Source organism: Trichosurus vulpecula, chromosome 3 (assembly GCF_011100635.1).
Source record: "Trichosurus vulpecula isolate mTriVul1 chromosome 3, mTriVul1.pri, whole genome shotgun sequence".
In the NCBI taxonomy this organism is placed as follows: Eukaryota; Metazoa; Chordata; class Mammalia; order Diprotodontia; family Phalangeridae; genus Trichosurus; species Trichosurus vulpecula.
The window spans coordinates 386,842,158-386,860,812 of record NC_050575.1 but is presented as its reverse complement, the minus strand read 5'-3'; the positions used below and the strand labels follow the sequence as shown (position 1 = coordinate 386,860,812).

Genomic DNA, 18,655 nt, shown 5'->3' with positions numbered 1-18,655 from the left:
TGCAAAGGAAAGAGAGAATTTTGAATTCAGGGAACAGCTTGTACTGTGCTTTGCCTGGAATATCAATTAGGGAAAGCCCAAATACCAGTGGGAGGAGTTTGCTCTTTATCTCAGAAGCAGGGAGGAACTGGGAAAAGTTTTTGAGTTTAAATGATCAGCCGGAGAAGGATTATTTTGGCAATTGTGTCGACGAGTATTTGGCAAAGGAAGAGACTGGAAACAGGGAGACCGATTAGGATACAAGCCGTCCAAGCAAGAGGAGGTGGTGGTAAGATCTTAAAGAGACTTAGCAACTGATTGGCTTTGGGGAGGCAGGGACAGGTGTACGGATGATCCTGTATTTACTAATCTGAGAGACTAGAACTAGGTTGGTGGCTATGGGGTTTGCTGTTGTTGTTCAGTTGTGTCTGGCTCTTCATGGCTCCAATTGGGGTTTTCTTGCCAAGGTTACAGGAGGGAAACATTTGGTGGGGTGGGTTAACAGGATGAGTTCTTTGTTGGATGTATTGAGTTTAAGGAGCCTATGAGGGCATCTGGGATACGTCCGACAAATACTATAGTTAACAGCATGAGACTAGAGACCAGTATCAAAATTGAGGCTGGCCGTACAGATTAGGAGTTGTAGGCAGCTAGGTGGTATGGTGTGTTGGACCTGGAACTGAGAAGACCTGAGTTCAATTCCTATCTCAGACACTTACCAGTTGTTTGGCCTTGGGCAGACCTGTCTCTACCTTATCTGTAAAATGGGGTCGATAATAATAGCACATACCTCCCCAGGTTGTTATGAGAATCAAATCTTCAAGGTGCTTTGCAAACCTTAGAATGCTATTTAATGCTAGCTGCTATTTTATTAATTATTATTATTATTCTTTACATGGAAATAATAGATCTAGAGATTTAAAATACCTCAGAGGCCATGAAGTACAGCCCCTCCTTTTATAGATGAGAAAACAGACTCAGGAATTAAGTGATTTGCCCTAGGTTACACAGACAGTATCAGAGCAAGATAATGTTTGAACCCATGGAGTGAGTATAGAAACAAAATAGAAGATGATAGAACCCTAGGGGATATCCAGAGACATCCCGAGAAAGACTAAGAGGGAGCAGTCAGAGAAGCAGGAGAGGAACCAAGTAAAAGTAGTATCTGTCACATGAGACAGGGGAGATGAGAGTACCCAGGAAAAGCAAAGGGGTGAATAATGTCAAAGACTTGGGAGAGGTCAAGGAAAGTGAATGTACTTTTCCCTTCCTAAATCCCTTTTCAACAGTCTATTATTTGAGTATTTCTTCTTCTTATTTAACTATTATCATTTAGGACAGTTCATAAGGCCTTCATGTAGCTATCTCTTACACTTTCCCCCACTTAATTCTATCCATGGTAGAATGCCTAAGACATAAGGCAGATATCCCATCTGAAAGCACAATCATCAAACCTTCCTTCTATCTCTTATAACTCCAAATTTTATCATACTTCGCTCTTCCCACTTTGTTACCTTTGTTACAGCAAATCAGAACAAATGAAGTAGAACTTCATACCTGGAAAATTGTGCCTAGAATTTGTGTCTGGAAAACTCTGGAGTCTTAATCAGCACCATTTGTTTCCTTGGTGGTTTAGGCCTTTCCACCTCCCTTCAGAACAGAAATTCCCCTGGGGTTTTCTTGACTTCTCTGATGTGCTAATGGATGCCAACACTCAGATTCTTCCCTGTCTGAGTCATCACTGTTTTCTCAACTATTATCTAGCTTAGACAGTCTCTCTGTGACTAGGGAGCAGGCCTTTTTTTCTCAAGGTTCTCTTGGGTAACTCCATAGTTCCTTTTCTCCTGTTCTCCAAGGAGCCAGACTAGTTCCCTAACAGGAATGTGTTTGCTGTCTATGCAGGAATCAGACCATTCTCAGGGGCCATCTTGCCATTGGCACATTGTTTAATCTTTCAACTACAGAATCATCCTTCTTATCCAGAATTCATTATCTGAGTTTCATGGTTGTAAGGGTGCATTTGGTTTGTAATTTCACTGGTGTGGGGACCTTCCAGAGAGCATTCTCCCTCTGTTAATACAGAGCAGCAATTATTCTGAAACTTAGAGTTTCAGAGAGTTGATTAGAAGCATTGAGAGGTTCAGTGATGTGCCTACAGTCACCCTGAGAAGTAGGTCAAAGGCAAAGACTCTTGAGACTAGTTCTGCACCAGACACTGGCAGTGTCCAACTTAGTGCTCATCAAAATATGTCAAGGCATCATTCTTAGTCCAGACTTCAAACTGAGCTCCAGAGGCCCGGTCTCAGAACTTCTAAGTGACTGCTTGCTTCAAAGCCCCAAACTCCAGTTTGTGTATGGGATAAAAAGTCTTACTGTCATTAAGTCTTCTTTTGGAAAATGCAGTAATTTTCTAGTGACCACTGCTTTCTTGGTACAAGACTACTTCTTACCATCAATGGGCAGCATAGATAGGTAACTTAGATATATGTATGCCAATATTGGTGCGTATATGAGGAACTTGATCAAATTCATTGCTCATCCCTACATTTTTAAAAAATTGCATCAAATGGATCAGGCCAGATTGACTCCTTTTGCCCAGAATTTTGTTTTTGGTTCTTTCCAAGCATATGTTGACAAATGAAACTATTGAGTGGTTTAGCATTGATAGCTTAATTCTTCACAAATTTCTGATAGTCACCAAACTATTAAAAATATGTAAATATAAATATATATAAAAGCTCCTGTGGATTCCTGGGATGTGGCCAGCTAATCAATGCTTTCTTCTACTTTGGATTCATACTGCCTATTGAGACATTTTGGGACTTAAGAGAATTATTAAAATCTCTTTTTATTTAATTTTATTATGGTATTCCTCTTGGAACATTTGGCTAACTAGAGCCTATTTCCTGTTCATATTAACCTTACCTGGTGTGCTGTTAATGTGATTAAAGATCTTCTCCCCCTACAACCCCCCCCCCCCCCATTTAATAGGCCTCAGGTGGAGCTACTTAAGGGGACCTTGATTGCGCAGGCTTGTTTGTAGGAAGGCTGAATCAGTAATTTTGCTGTTTCTCTCATAAATGCCTTTAATGATTCTGGCTTTTGTTTGAATGGGGCAGGTAAAATGAGATCTTTTGGTCTTGGAATGTTTCTCAGCACTAAGAAAATCAGGAGTCATTGACTTGTATATGGTGGTACTAGGGATTAACTTTCTCACACCCTAAATGGGGTTTTTCACTGTTCTTTGAGTGCTTCTCAGCACTGAGGTAATCAAGTGCCCCAGGGCCCTGATATGGGTATATAAGATCCAAGGTTGGTGTTTGACTTTTGGGGCTCACTCATGGAAGGAGTGTTGAAACTCTGGGCAAGCTGTAACTGCCCCCTGGCTTTGCTAACCCAGATGTTGGTTTGTATTTGGTCTGTTTATAATGTATGTTTGTAATTTGTTTGTATTTGCTCTGAAGTTCAGGGTGCTGGCTTTTCCTCCTGAACTAAGTGAATGATATTTGTATGTTGGATTAAAGTGAGATTGTTAACCCCTTAAAGTTACTTTCCTTAGTAAAGCAGATCAAAGAATCTGTGCTAGCAGCTCTTGTTGCTGGTCTTGTTGGGTCTTATACTCCACAACAGCTGCTAGCTGAATTGTTGCTACAAAGGCCCCCCCCCCCCCCCACTCTTTTGCTAACTAGGTGCTAAGCCCGCCCACACCCTTTTGCTGATTAGGTCTGAAGCCCTGAAGCCCTAAGAAGGGTATATATATCCTGAGGGTAGCCATTAAGCTCAGAGACAGGAAGAGAGAGAGAGAGAACTACAAGGGCTCTCAGAACTGTGGGAGGAGAGGTCCCAGGCAAGCAGACAGCTAGGATTTGTGAGTGAGCATTTACAAGAAGGCCCCAGTAGAGAGGAAGGTTATGGGATGGTTTGGCTCCTTGTTAGCAATATTGTGTTTTAATTTCCTTGCTGTTATATTGAAGTGGACTTCCTGGTTTTAGGATATAACTGTTGCTATGTTGAATTGGAATTATTGGTTTTGGGATTTGATCCTGTGGTGTCTGAACAAATGCTTTACTTCCTCTGCCTTCTATATAGTCTCTTATATTCTACATTACTGAACTATACAGGCATATTCATGGTCACTACTGATATTGTGAATCTTGCCTTACTAATACACCTGGCCAAAATCCTGACTCATAGCATGATTGTATTAAGGGGAGACTTTTTGACATTCCTCAGATCAGAAGTCAAAGAAAATCTCAGCTTTCCAAAGTGATTTAGCTATTTGTGTAAGGATTCTTCTGGCTGGGAGCCTTTAGTTATCTTTATGACATGTAAATTTTCCCCTCTCAATTAGCCCATTGTGAACTCTCCAAAAGTAGTTCAATCTGTAACCTGACTTAGATTACCTATACAGTCTGTTTAACAAGGTCTGTTTCCTTAGGGGACACATCAGATCATGATTCTATTTTCCTAAGCTTGTTCAGCTTTCATTACCTAAGAAGCCCTAGATTGCTGTATTGTCAAAAATTATTCCTCTGTCTCTCTGATGTAATTGTGTCTATAAAAAGCCCTGTTAGAATCCTAATCTTTGTTAAGTTATTTTTCTACCGCCTGAACCTTTGCTTTGGTTTTTGCCTCTAAAACTTCCGCATTGTGATAGATGTATTCAGTAGCAGTTTACCTACTATAGAAATTCAATGGGGCAACATTTCTCCCATAATAGATTCACATACTTGACAAAGGCTCTGAAAAATGAGTGCTCATCTATTGACAGCTTCATACTAGCATCCTCTTGCTAATCTAAGATTTTCCTCACAGATTCACAAAATCTAAGAGTTAGAAGAGACCTCATGCTCTCTTTATTTTATCAATGCCCTTTCTTAAACTGGCACCCAGTACTGAACACAACACTTAAGTTGAGGTGTTATGAGGACAGAGTAGAGAGGAACTCTCTCTTCCCTTTCTTTATAGAACTCGTTGCATTAGCTTTTGTGGTTTCCATCTCACACTGATGACTCATGGAAATTGCAGTCCAATAAAACCCCAGATATTTTTCAGGACTACTATTTCTCCATGGCTTCCCCATTTTATTATACTCATGAACTTGATTTCATCTCTATTGAATTTCATCTTATTGGATTGAGTGAGCCCTTTTTATTAGATTGTTCCAGCCTGTCAAGATTCTTTTATATCCCGAATCTGTTATCCACTGGGTTTGTTGTTGTTCGGTTATTTTCAGTCATGTCCGACTCTTCATGACCCCATTTGGTATTTTCTTGACAAAGATACTACAGTGCTTTGCCATTTTCTTCTCCACTGAGTTAGGTGCCTGTAAATTTGATAGGCATACCATCAATGACTTTATCCAAGTCATAGATAAAAATGTCAATTAGCGGAGGGCCAAACCAGATTCTTGGTGTATTCCACTGCAGATCTCCTACCACTTGGACATCAAACTCTTTGAGCTTAGTTGTCCAACCAGTTGTGAATTAATCTGATAGTAGTATTACCTAATTCATATTTCTCCATCTTTTTCATAAGAATAGTATGAGATTTGTTTAAATCCAGTTTACCTAGATTTTACCAAAACTTTTGATAACCTATGTCCACAGTACGCCCCTTATCTACTAGTTTAGGCATTCAGTGGAAGAAGGAAATGAGGTTAGTCTAATATGTCCTGTTCTTGAAGAGGCCAGACTGGCTCATTGTCATCCTTGTTTCACTTTCTATGTATTTGCTAACCTCTCTTTAATGAGCCATTCTAGGGTTTCCCCAGGATTCAAAATGAAACTTACTGGACGATCATTTGCAGACTTTGTCTCCAACCCACCACACCTTTTTTTTTTTTTTAAATTGAGACAATGTCTATGCTTTCCCAATATTGTGTGGCCCCTCTACCATTTTCCATGATCCTTGATTCCATGATGAGCCAGTGGCTCATCAATGACATCTGCCTATCTTTTTTCCCCATACATTCAGAGAATATTGCTCATCTGTGTCAGGTGATTTCAGTTCACAAAGGGAGACTAGATATGCTATCCTACTCTTTCCTTAGTTATCTTGAGTGCCAACTCTTTTTTAGTCTTTGTTCTTCTATTTCCAATATAAAGATCATTCTTCTTTGAAAAGAAAACAGAAATTAAATAGCAGTTGCAGCTCTCCCTTCTCTGTGTTGTCAATCACTGTCTCATCCATCTGAAGCAAAGGTTCCATTGCTTCTTTGAACCTTCTTCCTACCCCTCCCCCACCCCAATATAGTGAAACAAAACAACTCGCTCATTTGGCTTTTCACTGATCATTCTGAGCTTTAGCATTCCTGACACTCTCAGTGCAGCATCATATCATTCTCTTATATATGGATCTTCTATTGCTTGTGTATTTCCTTTTAAAATCTAAGCTGTTGAGTGAGTTAGTTCCTTGTGCATCCACAACTTTCCAGAAAAAAAATCCTATTTTTTTTCCTCCTTATTAAAGTTGTTTCCCTTTTGTGTATTCCGAATTTCACTCTTGAGCATCATCCATCTCTCCTGGGCTGACTTCCCTGGCAGCACTGTAGTACATGGTGTCCCTTTCTATAAACCTTTGAAATATGCTTTCCCAAAATTTAGATTGTGTGTCAGGCTCTTTCCAGATTTCTTCTCCTCCATCCCAAGCTCTGGGATGCAGGAATCATTTCCTCCTAAAGTCCTCATCATTCCCCCTCCAACAAACAACTCCTCCTTGCTAGTGAGAATCAGATTCAGAATAGAATTTCCCTTTGTTTACTTCCTTAGGCAATTTCAGGTTCACATTGATGTTACCCAGCCATGGACAATCCTTCTTATCCAACCTAGAGAGCCCCTGTGCTGCTTTGGCTATGAAGGAATTTTTGCAGATAACTTCCATGAAATGACTAGACAATTACCACTTGGTATCCACTGATCTGCTCAGTATACCACTACACACTCTTCTCACTCTTCACTATCATTGGAGTCTAGGTGAAAAGGATCCAGGGAGTGGTTGGGTGGCTCCTGGCTTAGGTATTTCAGTGTCTAGGGTAACTGACACCCATCTCTTACTTCATTGTTATATCCTAATGGTGGTTAAGTGGATGTGAGTCTCTGTAGAATCAAGTCTCTGTTCACCTCTCAAGTGAGTCTAGCATGTCCATGTCTGTCTAAACCACAGTTTTAACAAAATATAGCTCAGATTTTCTGGCTCTCCTCTTCTTGTGATGTTCTTACATCAGGCTGCTATGATCTTTGGACCCAGGATCTTTTGTCTTTCCAGGAAGAGTGGTTTTGCCCATTGTTCTATTTCTCAGCAAATGTCCCCAGAGTCTTCAAATCTGGTCAACAATTGGGTGGTCTCTCATTTGGCTTTGGAGATAATAAGATCATAGATTTAGTGCTGGAAGGATCTTAGAAGATATTGGCTGGCAAAATGTCTGTTACACAAACAAAAAAGTTAAGAACCCCCATCTTGGGGGCAGATCCAAGATTGTGGCTGGAAAGCAGGGACTTGCATGAGCTCCCCTGAGGTCCCTCCAAACACTTATAAAAATGGCTCTGAACAAATTCTAGAACTGCAGAACCCATAAAATAACAGAGGGAAGACAGGGCTCCAGCCCAGGACAGCCTAGATGGTTGTGGGGTAAGGTCTACTCCACCAAACTGGGAGGGGAGGGGAGCAGAGCCCAGCATGAGCCACACTCGGACCAACCAGACCAGGAGCCGGTGCAACAGGCCCTAGCACCCTGAATCAGTGAGCTGTGGCAGTTATCAGACTTCTCAACCCATAAACACCAAAGACAACAGAGAAGGTTAGTGGGAAAAGCTGCTGGGACAGAGTGAAAGGAGTTCCTGGGTCGGCCACCGCCCTGGGTGCAGCAAAGGTGGTGCAGCTCTGAGGGTGCTTCCAGAGCTACAGCTGCAGTTGCTTCCCGGCCCAGGTCCACCTGGTGGGAGGAATTAAGTGGTGCATCTGAGCAGGAGTGCAGAGCCAGCTTGGATCTGGGTCTGGTCCGTGTTGGCGGTTCTTGGGGGAGGAGGACTTGGGGGAGGAGGTGTGGCAGAGCTTGCTGTATAGAAATAACTCTGAAAACAACAGTGCAGCCCCTCAAGCTTGGGACAAAGTACTCTCTACTCTGACAAAAAACTCAGGGGTCAAGTGAGTTGGCTGGGAACATGGCCAGGCAGCGAGGGCAGACTCAGATTCAGACTCAGACTTTGGAATCTTTCTTTGGTGACAAAGAAGACCAAAACATACAGACAGAAGAAGTCAACAAAGTCAAAGAGCCTACATCAAAAGCCCCCAAGAAAAACATGAATTGGTCTCAGGCCGTGGAAGAGCTCAAAAAGGATTTGGAAAAGCAAGTTAGAGAAGTAGATGAAAAATTGGGAAGAGAAATGAGAGTGATGTGAGAAAACCATGAAAAACAAGACAATGACTTGCTAAAGGAGACCCCCAAAAAATACTGAAGAAAATAACACCTTACAAAATAGACTAACTCAAATGGCAAAAGAGCTCCAAAAAGCCAATGAGGAGAAGAATGTCTTGAAAGGCAGAATTACCCAAATGGAAAAGAAGGTGCAAAAGACCACTGAAGAACATACTACCTTAAAAATTAGATTGGAGCAAGTGGAAGCTAGTGACTTGATGGGAAATCAAGATATTATAAAACAGAACCAAAGGAATGAAAAATGGAAGACAAAGTGAAATATCTCATTGGAAAAACCACTGACCTGGAAAATAGATCCAGGAGAGATAATTTAAAAATGATTGGACTACCTGAAAGCCATGACCAAAAAAAGAGCTTAGATATCATCTTTCAAGAAATTATCAAGGAAAACTGCCCTGATATTCTAGAGCCAGAGGGTAAAATAGAAATTGAAAGAATCCACAGATCACCTCCTCAAAAAGATCCCAAAAAGAAAACTCCTAGGAATATAGTTGCCAAATTCCAGAGCTCCCAGGTCAAGGAGAAAACACTGCAAGCAGCCAGAAAGAAACAATTTGAGTGTTGTGGAGACATAATGAAGATAATACAAGATCTAGCAGCTTCTACATTAAGGGATCAAAGGGCTTGGAATATGATATTCCAGAGGTCAATGGAGCTAGGATTAAAACCAAGAATCACCTACCCAGCAAAACTGAGTATCATGCTCCAAGGCAAAATATGAATTTTCAATAAAATAGAGGACTTTCAAGCTTTCTCAGTGAAAAGACCAGAACTGAATAGAAAATTTGACTTTCAAACACAAGAATCAAGAGAAGTATGAAAAGGTAAAGAAGAAAGAGAAATCATAAGGGACTTACTAAAGTTGAACTGTTTTGTTTACATTCCTACATGGAAAGATGATGTGTGTAATTCATGAGACCTCAGTATTAGGGTAGCTGAAGGGAATATACATACATGCATACATACATACATACATATATATATATATGTATATATATATATATATATATATATATATATATATATATATATATATATATATATCTCAGAGGGCACAGGGTGAGTTGAATATGAAGGGATGATATCTAAAAATATAAAATCAAATTAATGGATGGGAGAGGAATATACTGAGAGAGGGAAAAAGAGATAGAATGGGGTAAATTGTCTCACATAAAAGTGGCAAGAAAAAACAGTTCTGTAGGAAGGGAAGAGGAGGCAGGTGATGGGAAATGAGTGAATCTTGCTCTCATTAGAATTGACCTGAGGAGGGAATAACATACATACTTAATTGGGTATCTTGCCCCACAGGAAAGAAGGAGATTAAAAAAGGGGGACAACAGAAGGGAGGGCAGATGGGGGAGGAGATAATCAAAAACAAACACTTTTGAAAAGGGACAGGGTCAAGGGAGAAAACTGAATAAAGGGGGATAGGATAGGATGGAGCAAAATATAGTTAGTCTTTCACAACATGAGTATTGTGGAAGGGTTTTACATAATGCTACGCATGTGGCCTATGTTGCTTGCCTTCTTAGGGTGGGTGGTGGGAGGAAAGAGGGGAGAGAATTCGGAACTCAAAGTTTTAAAAACAGATGTTCAAAAAAAAAGTTTTTGCATGCAACTAGGAAATAAGATATACAGGCAATGGGGCATAGAAATTTATCTTACCCTACAAGAAAGTAAGAGAAAAGGGGATGGAGGGGGGAGTGGGGTGATAGAAGGGAGGGCTGACTAAGGAACGGGGCAACCAGAATATATGCCATCTTGGAGTGGGGAGGAGGATAGAAATGGGGAGAAAATTTGTAATTCAAACTCTTGTGAAAATCAATGCTGAAAACTCAAAATATTAAATAAATAATTTAAAAAAAACAAAAAAAAAGAACCCCTGTCTTTATTTTTTTAATTTAATTTTTCTTTAATTTTTTAAAATTAATTTTAAACTTAAATACAAGACAAAAAGGAACATTTCCATGTACACAGCACAATATAAAAAGGGAATTCAATATAAAATTATAAATTTCCATTCCATACTGTTTTGTTGAAAAACTGTGGTCGTAAATACTACACATTGTTTTCAAGGCTACCCTGCTTTTCTGTGCTTATTTCTAAGTTTTCTTTTCTTCTCTGCTGTGCACTTTTTTTTTTTTCTTCCTCCCTCCCTAGTTCGTCCTAGAGAAGGCCATCATTAGACTCAAGTGTGTGTGTGTGTGTGTGTGTGTGTTCAAATCCATGCTATTATACTATTTATCAATTCTTTCTTTGGACATGGATAGCATTTTCTCTCATAGGTCTTTTGTTGTTGATTTGAGTATTTATAATGCTCAAAATGATTTAGTTGTTCTTAGAACAATATTACTATTGCTGTGTACAAGGTTCTCCTGGTTCTGCTTATTTCACTCTTCATTTATTTCATGCAAGTCTTTCCATGTTTTCCTAAAATCAACCAGCTCATTATTTCTTATAGCACAATAGTATTCCATCACAATCATATACCACAACTGCTTTAGCCATTCCCCTATTGACGGGCATCCTCTTAATTTCCAGTTCTTTGTCACCACAGAGAGAGCTGCCGTAATTATTTTGGTACACATAGGTTCATTTTCTTTTTTCCTAATAATCTTGGAAAACAGACCTCATAGTGATATTTTTGGGTCAAATGGGCATAGTCAGTTTAATAACTCTTTGGGGCATAATTCCAGATTGCTCTCCAAAATGGTAGGATCATTTTACAGTTTCACCAAGAGTGAATGCATCCCAATTTTTCCACATTCCCTCCAACATTTGTCATTTTCTCCTTTCATCATGTTAGCCAACTTGATAGGTGTAAAGATGGTATCTCAAAGTTGTTTCAATTTACATTTCTTTAATCAACAGTGATTTAGAACATTTTTTCATATGACTGTATGCTTTTTATTTCTTTATAGAGACACTGCTTGTTCATATCCTTTGACCATTTATCACTTGGAATGATTAGTAGTCTTATAAATTTGACAAAGTTTTCTGTATGTATTTTATATTATATTATATTTATTTATATATTTCTTATTATATGTTATGTATTTCTTATTATATTTATATTATATATTTTACTTGAGACATTGTCTATAAAATTGTCTATAAAAATTTTCTCCCAATTTTCTGCTTTCCTTACAATGTTGGCTACATTGGTTTTATTTGTACACAACCTTTTTAATTTAATATGAATTGAAATTATCCATTTTACACTTTGCAATGCTATTTCTTGTTTATTCATCCTATCCATATCCCATCCATAAGTCTGATAGGTCATAGATTCCATGTTCTTCTAATTTTCTTCTGATTTAGTCTTTCAAAACATTTTTACTTTGTGACTTTAGGATCCAGTGATTTCAGGCCATGTACAAAAACAAATGCAGGCCCCTTGAAGCTTCCCAATAGTTTCTCCAATTTAGTTCCTGGCCACTGCTATAGTATTTCATTAGTATGTCCTACCCAAGATTCCAATGATTCCTCCAGAGAGGAGTGTGGATACTCCACTAAGAAACCTTTCAACTTTGCATTGTGGGTTCCTTGCATTTGAGATGACAGCTTTATAGACTGCTCACTATTCTCAGGTACCCCCGCTAATGCACCTTTATCTGAGAATGCACATTGCCCTGTTTTCTCTGAGTCCCTTTTCCAGTAGACACTTGAATCTTTTTTGCTAGCATGGTGTACTCATGGGAAGGTCTAATAAGCAGTGCTCAAGTGTTCTCCCGAACTGTTATCTCTGAAACAATGCTGAAATGCACCACTGGTTGTAATATGGAATGGTCTTTGTCCGGTATATCTCGGAAACTACTTCCCATCTCTCTAAACTATACTCAGAGAGCTCTCTCAATAACTTTGCTACCATGTATGTTGGCATACCCAATAATGGGAATCCTCTGTGGGGCTCTTAGGTTCACCAATGTTGGTGCTAATTTTAGCTGAAATCACATACAGCTATAGAACAACTGTAAAAATGAATTAGTTATAGCAGAACCATGGGTTTGGCTTGTAAGAGTCACACTGAAAGAAAACAAGCATTTATCAAGCACCTACCAGGCACCACACACTGTGCTAAGCCCTAGCTGCCTCTAGGGGGTCAGTTTTCACTAGATAATCCTTCTGTGCAGCCACATTTTAAGAAGGGAAAATATGCATGTAGTATATTGGTGTTTAATGTGTATGTATGTATGTTTATGTTCCTATGTGTGTACACAAAAAAGAGGGGGGAAATCTTAAATCCCTACAGTGCTAGGACACCAGAAAATAGATACCTAGAATAAACCCCCAAAATGTAAGACCTGGGGCACTTCTCACACGTTGGTCCCCCGAAAAGCTACCCCAAGTTCCAGTGGGTTGTAATCTACTGAAAAGCAAAGTCCACAGGTTTGCATCTATATGCTTATTTTTACCAGCTAGCCAGAGAGCACATTAGGTTAAAAAAATACTTTTATCATATAGCTTTATAAATAAGATAACAAAGAGAGACTCCTCCCTCCCCCACGAGGTACGTACTTTCTTTTAGGTTAGCACACCATCAGTGTGGGGAGGGGAAGAGAAAGGAATAAGTATTTATAGAAAACCTACTATGTGGCAGGTACTGTGCTAAGTGCCTTTTTTTTTAAACTAATATTATTTCATTTGATCCTAACAATAGTCTTGTAATTTAGGTACTATAATATTCCCATTTTGCAGTTGTGGAAGCTGAGGAAAATAGAAGTTAACTGTCTTGCCTAGGGTTACACAGGTAGTAAATACCTGAGGTTGGATTTGAACCGAAAACGTCCTGCTTCCCTGCCCAGCATTCTATCCACATCACCACCTATGGAGAAATGAGTAATAAGGGAACAAACGTGGAGGTTATAGGATTGGAGAACTATAGATTCATAGCTGGAAGTGGCATTAGATAGCTAATGAGTTCAAATCCAGCCTTAGACACTTAAATAGCTATGTGACCCTGAGGAAGTCACTTAACCTTTCTGTGACTCAGTTTACTGTAACATGGAGATAGATAATAGTAGCACCTTTCTCCCAGCATTGTTGTGAGGATCAAATGAGATATTTGTAGAGTATTTAAAATGTTGCCTGGCACATAGTAGGTGCTATATAATTGTTAGCTATTGTTGTTGTTAAACCACCTCATTTTATAAAACCAAGAAAAGTTAACTTACTTGTCTAAGGACACTACAGATGTGCCAATGCTCTCTGATGATGTCATCATGTTGTTCTCTGCTGGGCATCTCCTGTGTTATTGTACTCATCAAAATTCGGCTACCATCTAGGCTCCAGCTCTTCAGGGCCATCTTCTGGACTCAGTTTGCATCTGCTAAAAGTACAGTGATTTAAAAAAAAACCTCTCCCTGACAACAGCAGGCTGACAATATTTATAATCCATAGCTGAGGATATGAGATGGCTTAGGATGGCTAACAAAAGCAAGTAGAATGTCCCCAGGCTAACATTAAATCTATTCTTTTGACTTCCTGTGTCTGGCGCTGATTCAAAGTCATAGTCCCAGACATCTATCTGACTTGGAATTGGAAAATTCCATGTAACTCTTATTAAACCCAAGATGGAGTTTCTGCATTCCCCAAACACATTAAGCTGACGGAGTCTCCCCACGGCTCCTTGGGAGCTGTGTTGGGGCTTGGGGTATGATGCTCATCTTGCTTCTAAGATTCAAGAACAGTATTTGAATGAAATGGGAAAGTCCCCCTTGTCCTTCCTTTATTGTGTATGTTTGCCAACTAAAAAACAAAAGAAAAAGAAAACAAAATTCTGACTGTTGCACTACACTTTGTCCAGAGCAAAACCTTGCTGTTCCTGAACACTCACATCTACTGTTTAAACTTCATGATTGATCCTGTCTACTGACATTCCCAAAGCTCTCTGAAGAAGGGTAAAAGATGAAAGGTGTTGAGGTTACTCTTAGAGCAATATAATTCTTCATTTGACTGGCAAAATCCAATTTTGCATAGTAGATCCTGCCATAGCCCCAAAACAAGTTAACATGCCCCCTCCCCACAAAACAACAAAAAAAAAATCAAACCAAAAACCAAAACTATCTACTCTATTACCCTGATATAGTGGGGTCATGAGAAGAAGCAATTGTAGGACAGGGCCTAACTATTAACTCTAGAACTAATCATTTCACTGCATCTGATGAATCTCTGCAATTCAATGGGTTATAAAAATGTAACATACACTCCAAAGAGTAAGAGATGATTTGAATAAAAAGTATCTTAAGGAGAAGAGATAAAGAAATAAATCAAGGTGAAAGAAAGATGAAAATAAGGTTTACAAAGAAAGGCTTAAAAGGAAAGGAAGAAGAATGCAAAAAAGTCTGGTAGAAAAAAATAATGTCTCCTTTACACAGAAAGGGAAGAGAAAGATTATTAAATCATCATGTGATGATCTATTTAAATACAGAGCAATTGTCATGAGATGAACCCTCTCCATTGTTCTTCTGTTGAATCTTGCTCATTGTGTTTATTCACTGAAAGTTTCCCATTAAATATACTTATCGGTTAGTAGGCTAGGAAGGCTGACCATTAGAATCTTGAAAACCATAAAATCTCAGCATATTAGGATTGTAAGAGATTTTAGAGATCATCTACTCCAATCCCCTGTATTTAAGATGAGGCCTAGAGAGGTAAAAGGATTTGGATAAGATTGCAAAGCTAGTTTACTGGAAATGATGAAACCAGAGTGGAAAACTAATGTAATTCTTGTGTGTGTGTGTGTGTGTGTGTGTGTGTGTGTGTGTGTGTGTGTGTGTGTGTGTGTTTTATGTGTGCCTTTTAGTCCTTTGGTGATATTTGAGTTGCAGATAGGGTTGAGACACTGACATAATGTACATTATAAAGAATTCATGAGGGCACTTGGAGTACCATAAAATGAGGCAATCAGAGTAGATGTCCTTTAACGTCCCTTCCACTTTTAATATTTAATGAACAAGCCTGTATTTGAGAAATTATCATCGTCATTGTCACATCATCATCATTATGAGAGCCTAACCTCCTTGAGCACAGGGACTATTTTTTATCTCTTTTTGTATCCCCAGCATTTAGCGCAGTGCCTGGTACATAGTAGGTGCTTAATAAATGATTGATTGTTAGTAATATAATTAAATATTTATTGTTATTGATTAGCACAATCATATATTATTAATATACTATATTCATATATATATACTATATAACACAATAGCATATTGTCTGTATTTATCAATAATAGTGATTGCTCACGTACATAGTGCTTTGATAATTGCCAAGAACTTTTTATGTGTGTTTATTTCCACATGTTATATCTGTGTATATTCACATATACACAGTTCTAGACAAGTATTGAAGTTCTATATATGAGGTATCATTTTATGTATATACATACATTTATGTGCACATGCATGTACTCCGTAATGTAATACACACAATACATGCACACATGTATGTGCACATATCTGTAGATATGTATATATGTGTGTTTATGTGTATATATATGCATATGTATGTAATATATGCACACAGTACACACACACACATACACACATATACACACATATATTTGTGTTTAGTGTCATTTGATCTGTCTGATAAAGTATCCATAAGCTTTCCATTGAGGTTAAACATAGATCATTATAAAATCTGGTTTATATTTATTTATATTTCGTAATTGGGCAAAGGCTAATCAAAGTGCAGTCTCCAGATGGCCCTCAAAACCAGCTAGACTGGTTGATTCCTTCCTAAGAAGGAAATGTTAAAACATGAGAAAAACAAACTAAAATGGTTTCTTAGTAGGTAGCAGTGATTTTTAACTGTCCTTTCTAATTTGAAAAAGCTGGAGCTATTTGAACACTGCTGCTGTTAGGGTGAGGCAGAATGTGTTTATTGTCTTGGTAGACATAATTCTGTTAGAACATCTGTGAAAATTGGTAGTTTCTTTAAAACTAGATCTAGAATCTTGGCATGGTAGCTTGTGAGAGCTTAAGAGATTTTTAGAAATCATCTCCAACTCCCTCATTATTTGACCTTGTTTTTTTTTTAATTAATTTAATGGAAATAAGTTTTGTATGGTTGCACATGTATAACCTATTATCAAGTTACTTGCTGTCTTAGGAAGGGGGAAGAAAGGGAAGGGGGAGAATTTGGAACTCAAAATTTAGAAAAAATATTAAAAATAGGTTTTATATGTAATTGAAAAATATAAAATTATATATTCTATGAGTATATAAAATGTTATTCAAAATAAAAAAAATAATTTGCATGAACTAAAAAATGGATCATGTAAAACACATCTTGGTTTAAACTAGGTTACCATGTATTAAGGAAGAGGAAATGTTTATCATCTCCTTTCTTCAAATCCAAAGGATCATTCAAAAAATTTTGTTACCTAAGGTGCAACTAGAACGAGCCCTGCAACCACTGGGCATCAGCAGCAAAGGACTTAATTGATGGCGGCGGTACATTGGCTCTTAAAAGAAGGGAGGGATGTCCATGAATTTATTTTTTCAAAGGTGAAAGACCCGTCTGTAGCCAACGCAACCAGTTATTGAGTTAAAACAACGTTTAATGAACACTTGCATCCTGCAGGAAGTACACTACCCGCATTCTACACAGATTTTATAATAATTAATAGCTATGAAAATTATTAATGGATTTCTACAATGGAGACGGATAACCCACCCAGAAGAATGTGATGGCAAATGGGAACCTGATTTCTTTCCCTTTTAATTTCATTGCTTTGGAGCATAATGATGTTGACATTTTAATTTAAAGGGTGTGTTTTCAACGCCTGGGAGGTTTTATTTGAGTTAAAAAGTTCGAATCCAGTCGTCTACTAAAAATTAGGGAGCGTATTTATTTGAAATTATGCAAGAAGAAAAAAGAAATAAAAAAAAAAATCCGGCAGTTGAGCTCATAAATTTATTCAAAAGCCCTTTCATGGACCTCGTTGCTAAGGAGCCTCGTTAGCGCAGTAGGTAGCGCGTCAGTCTCATAATCTGAAGGTCGTGAGTTCGATCCTCACACGGGGCATCCGCAGTAAGTTTTTCATTTTTCATTGCCTTCCAGGGTTATTTTGGAACTAATCTTGAAGGGAGGTTAACAGAGGATGCTGCTTAAGCTGGAAAGACCGAGTCTTGAGTTCGGAAAGTGATTTCTTGTTTTCTCTATAGGTTATTTTTTTAACTTGTAGCAAAACCCGGCACCTTTAGGGTTAAGGAAAGAGAGAACCCCCCCCGCCCCCCTCCTTTTCTAAGTGGGAATTACACTGCTCGGGTCTGGCTCCTAGCGGGGAGGGCAGCTGCGTGCTACAATGTAACCAGCTAGGCTGTGCAAGGTGCAGACAGAGTCGTGCATAGCAAGCCCTTGGGGGCGGCTGTGAACGCAGCAGTGAGCTATCGCTTCCTGCGTCTCGGCCCGTTTCCCGCTACGGATAATGAAGGGGTAGTGGTGATTCTGAGCTGTTTTTGTATCTTGGATCCCTTTGTGGGGTGTGTGTGAAACCTGCCAAGCCCCGGTCCTCTCCACACCAACCCCCCCCCCCCCCCGCCCCATTCCAAGTAGAGTCAACAAACAAGCGACTACAAAGTGCTAGGGGGAGACAATGGAAGGCTCTCAAGGAGCTCACAGACTGCTCAGGATTATGTTTTAAATGTATCCGGCTGCAAAGGAAACCCATCTTGTACAGTCCAGTCGTCCACAGAAATCCTAGCCCTGACTTTATACTTATACTTATGTTGAGCATGTTTTTATACGTCTTTGTTTACAATGTCAGCTTCTTGGGAGTGGGGGTTTTTGTTCCATTCATTGTACTTACACACCCTAAAACTGGCACACAGTAGGTGCTTAATATAAGCTTCAGCTCCTTTCAGTCATTGTGCTTGTATACGCAGGACCCACCACACACTAGGTGCTTAATACATGCCTCAGCTCCCAGCAGCAGGGGTTGTTCCATTCATTGTACTTGCACGCTCAGCAGCTGGCACACCGTAGGCACTTAATAAATGCTTGTTGACGTCCTACGGCGCATGGGAGCTCTAGAGGCCCCACCTTCTCGACAGGGAGGTGGGGCAGCTGCAGTTCGCGTCGCTGTTGCGAGTGGAAACCTCCGCTAGTCCGGCTTCACTCAGCGCAAGCGCAGTACCGCTGGGAGCCGCGGGGCTGGTGACCCCTGGGGTGGGGAGTGCCTTTAAAGGGCCAGTTTTGGACACCCGGTGATTGGAGAGGACGGAGGCGTGG

At 39.3% G+C, this 18,655-nt stretch overlaps 1 protein-coding gene and 1 non-coding gene across 2 annotated transcripts in view; both read left to right on the top strand.

The window, feature by feature from the left end:
* Nucleotides 1-219: 219 nt before the first annotated feature.
* Nucleotides 220-18,655, top strand: part of FBXO31 (F-box protein 31) — an 83,832-nt gene continuing 65,396 nt past the window's right edge. The window contains exon 1 of the mRNA XM_036748516.1: nucleotides 220-268. The gene's annotated coding sequence lies outside the window, so the exon portion shown is untranslated. The remainder of the gene's footprint in view (nucleotides 269-18,655) is intronic.
* TRNAM-CAU lies at nucleotides 17,377-17,449 on the top strand. The gene has a single exon. It is a non-coding gene; the product is annotated as a tRNA-Met (tRNA).